Genomic DNA, 6,065 nt, shown 5'->3' with positions numbered 1-6,065 from the left:
TTTGTTATTATAATCCTAAATAAAAGGGTTAATACACACGTGAAAATATGCCCAGACACATGTGTTCCATTTCCAGGTAGGTTCTTATAGAAATGATCGATCGTATCATCCTTAAGGGGCATTTAGGGATTGAGCACATTAAAGGCACAACGAACAGCTCATCTAATTATGAGCGGACACTCAACAACCATTATTGAAAAGTATTTTGGAAATAATTCATTTACAAATTTCAGACGATATGTCTGCAAAACAAACTCAAAAATGTGAAGAATAGTCTGAAATCACCAAATAAAGAATAAAAAACCATTTCGAAAGTGTGTAGAAATATTGTCGTTGCGACATTGTTTTCAGATTTATAGACAAGGAATAGAGAAAAATGATGGCATTATATTTCATTAATTAATATCTTTGGCAAGTTATTAGATTCACATATATGTACTTAAATCAAGTTAGCGAATGAGTGACAGATGGTTACATAAAAAAGGGTCATAATGTGGTAAACATTTAATTCTAGGTTGATAACAGATATCTCATGGGAAGTTTCTCCAGTAAATTTCCATTAACCATATAAGGGTGGGTTTCGACGTCATTTGGCTCAATTAACCAATCTCTCTAATTATTTACTTCATGTTTGACCAATTAGATTAATCATAATTGAAGGTCCAAAACCCAAAGCCACAAAACTATCATACTTGTGAGAATTCGCTAGACAGCAGCTTGATTCTGGAAGGGAAAAGATGTAGAAATTTCTATCAGCAGACTCGCTTGGATGGGGTTTGAGAGAATGACTTTTCTGTTATTGTACTATACATGTACTTGTATCTACATGTACATGTATGTATCCGGCTATGATATATAAAATGTAAAAACAAACTGTTGCAATGTTATTCCTGGAAAGACAAACGCCTTAACTAACTGAGATGAATAGTAAGAAGTAAATACACAACGTGAAGGGTGTGGCGGCAGGATTTGGTTCCTCCGCTCTCCACGTCTGACAGAAGACCCATGGTACTCCAAGCGATCGCTACAATACCTTACAACTGTAACTTCGGTAAATAAAGATGGATAGCATGGATAGTTTGTAATTAGTTCAATAGAGTAAAGATTTCTTCCACACAGAATTAACCAGTTTTATTCACTAGATCATTCATTCTTGGAGAACTGCCGAAGCTATACATGTCCCCTATCGACACCAAATGCATGCATTTATAAGCGGCTGATCCTGTAGTATAGCAGCCTTCAATCAAAGACCTCAAAGTTTAATCCAATATAATTCCGAAGGGTCATAATTCGATGAAAAGTAGTTGTAAGGAATCACACGAAACGCGAACCTGATCTGTAACGGACGGACAAACGAAGACAAAACTAGTAATACTATATCGGAGACTACCCCTTTAAACATACATTATGCAAGAGCTAAATCTGCCTATTGCAGGTTTTTCTTTAGGGCTGAAATGTTATCTAAATTATTAATTAGACATTAATTAACTTATCCAGACCATAATCAACGTTCAATGGCATCGCTAGCCTGCGATGTTTATTGGATTAGGTTCCGATTTGCTGTTCGACTTCCATTCATAATTTAATCAGGAATTGGATAATCGAGACTATGTTTTTTATCCTACCGACTTTAGTAATGATGATCGAGGCTAGGCCGAAAATTCAATCGCTAAAATGTCGGTTCATAGTGGATCAGTTTGACTGAAATTTTCAGCAAATTCCCTTTACAGTATCTAGTTTTTAACTATTATAGTGAGAACTGTCAGCTCTTTATCTAATCTCCCATAATGTATCTTTAAGTAATTCTAGAATATAAGTATGTAAGAGTCATATTGCTATAGCATATTGATGAAACCAGTTTAATTATTACAAAATGAGATATATGTAAATATTTGCTAATTTTATTATCAAGATTATTGTTGAATATAAGTATGTAAGAGTCATATTGCTATAGCATATTGATGAAACCAGTTTAATTATTCCAAAATGAGATATATGTAAATATTTGCTAATTTTATTATCAAGATGATGGTTGAATACATTTAAATATTATACAGGTTGGTGTTGTCATCACACTAGCTCTTATCATAGGATTATCTGTTGGCCTTAGAAAGCCAGAGAAGGGCGGGACAAAAAACACTGGGCAAACAGATGAATCTAAAAGAACAATAACTACAACACCAATACCAATAAAAACAACCACCACATACATGTAAGTTGATTCAGGCTAAGGTTTTTCTCCCAAAAAATACCAGGATAAATTTAGGTCTGCAAAATAAATAATCGCTGTTGGATTTGTGTTCCCCTGATATATGAAGCCAGAAAGTAAACAAAAATTAGTAAACAAACTAACTTCCGCTTAATATTTTGAAACTAATATTTAGATTTTGTCTCATGACTAATCTCAAATAGCACGTCAGATCAACTCAATTCAACACTTTATTTTAACCCAAATCAAAGAGATTAAGCTTCTTTTAAAAGGATATTTTCCGCGAATGGGTGAAACCGGAAGTATATTTGTTGAGTGTAGGCTATTACCCGGTCATAAGAAAGCAAAACAAAGCTAATTCGTAGCTGTGTACAGTGCTGAAAAATATTATACATGAAACCTGAAACTTGCATTGTAAATTGAACCAGGGCTACCAGTAGCATGATCTCTTTGTAGCCGAACTTTTGAAATTGTGAATACATTGCAGGCTGGCTACGAGAACGTAGCTAAAACGTTGAGATATACTGATGTGTTTGTTTTTAGTTACGATTGGATGCCTTTGGTTTCACCTGGTAAACTTAATTTCTTTATTAATGGATGCAACATGTTATAAAATAAGTTAAATTAAATACTATTATGACAAAATAAACAGGTTCTATCTGCAAATATATTGTCAGTAAAGTTAATCAAGCGGTGTTTTATCAAAATTGATATGGCCATTCATAATTACGGTGCATTAGTCATGTCCGACTCGTAAAGTCATGTCCGACTTGTAAACTTCGCTCCTCCTCGCGTATTTACACGACATATATTTAGCCCCACTTTCAAGACATAAAATACGTCAAACCGATTCCATTTTAAAATGTTGGAGAAAACAAGATATTATCGCTTCAATTGCAAAGACATAATATGTACCTGTGTCAGGTAGGATTATATGCTAAAATGTTATTGAATGTGGCAGAAATGTAATAAATAACAATAACCAATCGTTGTTTTGAAGAACAAATTGACAGTTTTGCTTTTAAGTACGATGTGATCCACATCGTATACTTTGCCAGATGGAACTATAGTAGTATCATCGCTTATCTCGAGACACGCATTGTCGAGAGATGATGTTTCTGATCTTATTTCAGGCCAATAATAGTTGTTTCACTTGGAGCAGTAGATTTCAACTCCATTGACTCTCTTACAAATCTGAATAATTTGAAGAAAACTGGTGTGTATGCTAAATTTCTGAGACCAGTCTATCCCACGAAACAGTATCCAAATACACATTCTATAGTTACCGTAAGTAAGAGTTTTCAACAATGGCCAAAAATGATTGATGTCTTAAACATATTAAAAAAAGTAATTTTTTATTTAAGCAATAAACGACATTTCCACTCTGCAAGCTGAAGAATATTTTTTTTTTGTTTATTCGTATCAAGAAATAAAAGTAGATTCTGTGCCACATAATAGACCCATAAAAAGTTATTCCTTTTGTTTTATTTAAAAGGGCTTGTATCCAGAAAGTCATGGTATGATAGATGATCTCTTTTATGACTTGAAATTGGATTTGAAATTATACTCCGATCCTCGTAAGACGGCGGGATTCTGGACTGAAGCAGAACCGGTGGGTAATTATTTACGCCAAATTGATATGATTATACTGAACGCCACCCTCGTTCAAATTAGATGACAATTTCGATTCTTAAAATCTTTTTTTTTTTTACCTTTTTTTATCACCCTTGTGCTCTGCTTGTAAGGTTGCTATTTATATAAGTCAATCGTACGCACATGGTTTACAACTAAATCAATTTTGAGTTTTATTATTCTCATGATTTCTCGTAAAGCGCAATATAGACTACTTGATTGGTCTGCCACTACAATGACCGAAATACAGTCTTCAAAGACACCAGGTCAGATATCATTGGTGTAGTCCTCCATGAAAACAAAATAGGAGCCAATGTGACTCAGTGATTAAGGCACTGGCTCGTTGAGCTGGATTACCAGGGTATGGCCCTGTTGTATAGGTCAATAAGGTTTAGGGCAATAGATAACGGATTTTGTAATTGTCTGAAACACAATAAAAAATGTCATATGATCATAAAGACTCCATGGCTATTGAAAATCGCATATCGTTCAATAAATTTCCAAAGCAGCTTTCAGGCGTGTGAATTTTAAGTTTGTAATTGAAAAAAAAAGTTTTAAATTTCGTCCGATTTTCATGAATAAACAATTCATTCATTATTTCCAGATATGGAACACTGCCATGAAACAGGGAAAAAATACAGCAGCATATGCATGGCCAGGTTCGAACGTACTTATTCAAGGTACATATTTCATTTTTTAAGAAAAATACAATGCAAAAACACTGACGCTATGTTTCGTGTAAACTATTTAATTTTAAGAATTATTATAGTCTGGGTGTAACACGTAACAAGGATTCATAAGAAACAAGTTTAGTGATCCCAATCGATATTGTGTAGCACCATGAGTCTTTCTGTCTGACGTGGAGAGCGTCTATGGGAAACCGGTCGCCACATCCTACGTACGACCCATGCATCTTTTCTTACTACATATTTCTGTAGCCTTGTGATCGTCTAGGATTTGTCTCTAGCTGTCTTTACTTCTGCTTCACGTTGTGTATTTACTTCTTAATGGTTTTCTTAAGACGTTGTCTTACCAGGAATAACAATGCAACAGTTTGCTTCTACATTTTATATATATATAGCTGAATACAGGTATACAAGCATAATAGATAACAATACTAGTTAAAACCATTTCTCTACCCTAGCCAGCCTCGCGGCTGTCTAGGAACTCAGATGTACCTTCGATCTCTGGAATCTAATGCAAGTCTGACTTACAGGGTTCCCCGGTTTCTTTTAAAGGTAAATGAATATCATGCACCATAAAGCGTGATCATGGCCCTGAACTTGTGTAATTAACGATATGATTGGTTACTTTAAGCTAAATGATGCAATTAGAATAATTCCACTCACGTGTAATCCTGGTGGTAAATGAGTGACATATGTTTTCGATAAAGAGCTCTTTTTTATATGTCAACTGTCAATTACAGACTAAGTTGATTTAGTGCACACTATATATGGGAATATGTTTGAAATTACTAACTTGCCAAAGATATTAATTAATGAAATATAAAGGCATCTTATTTCAAGAGCAAAAATTCTAGCAATATTATTACAATTGACCCTCGTTATCCCCCGATACTAATCTGAAAGTATAAGAAAGTGGGGGTGGGGGTGGAGTGGCCTAGTGATCTAGAGTGTTTCGACCTCTAACCGGTCGGTCACTTCTGGCTTGCGGTTGTGGTTTCGATCCCTGGTGTGAGCGTATGTGGCTTGGAGATAGGGGCGCCTTCTCGACCTCGTGGGTTTACAAGACCCCTGGGCGTGCGCTGAGATTATAAAAATGAAAATAAAAGTGTAGGCAGACTGTATTCCCACCAATCGAGATCTTCAATACACGTATACGGATAATATAATAATAATAATAATCTTCTAGCACGATAATACTAAAACAGAAGTTTCTATTGCGCTTCTCAAGTTTTCTCTTTTGAACAATGGAAACGCTTCTGTAAATATGAGCGTCAACGTGGTTCTAATGTTATAAGGCAATGAATTCCATAAGAGAGGTGCAGAGAAGTAAAAAGATCTTTTTGCGATTTCAAGATTCATTGATGGTTAATGCAGAAATTGTCTGTCTGTGCATCTACATGTAAAAGTTCTTGTGGTTTTTATATAGAGTGATCAGATCTTGATATATTTTGGTGATTGGACATGTAAACGCCTTGAAAGTCAAAAGTGATATTTTGAACTTGATTCGCTGTTGAACTGGAAGCCAATACAGATTTTTC

The 6,065-nt window shown here is 34.8% G+C and overlaps 1 long non-coding RNA gene across 1 annotated transcript; it reads left to right on the top strand.

Annotated features, from left to right (window-relative positions):
- Positions 1-2,070: 2,070 nt before the first annotated feature.
- LOC126818214 (uncharacterized) lies at positions 2,071-3,796 on the top strand. Its single transcript, XR_007679166.2, has 3 exons — positions 2,071-2,212; positions 3,343-3,496; positions 3,705-3,796. It is a non-coding gene; the product is annotated as an uncharacterized LOC126818214 (long non-coding RNA).
- The last annotated feature ends 2,269 nt before the right edge of the window (positions 3,797-6,065 follow it).

This window comes from Patella vulgata, chromosome 4 (assembly GCF_932274485.2).
Source record: "Patella vulgata chromosome 4, xgPatVulg1.2, whole genome shotgun sequence".
NCBI classification, from domain to species: Eukaryota; Metazoa; Mollusca; class Gastropoda; family Patellidae; genus Patella; species Patella vulgata.
The sequence above is the reverse complement of the archived record's forward strand: the minus strand, read 5'-3'. Positions and strand labels throughout refer to the sequence as shown.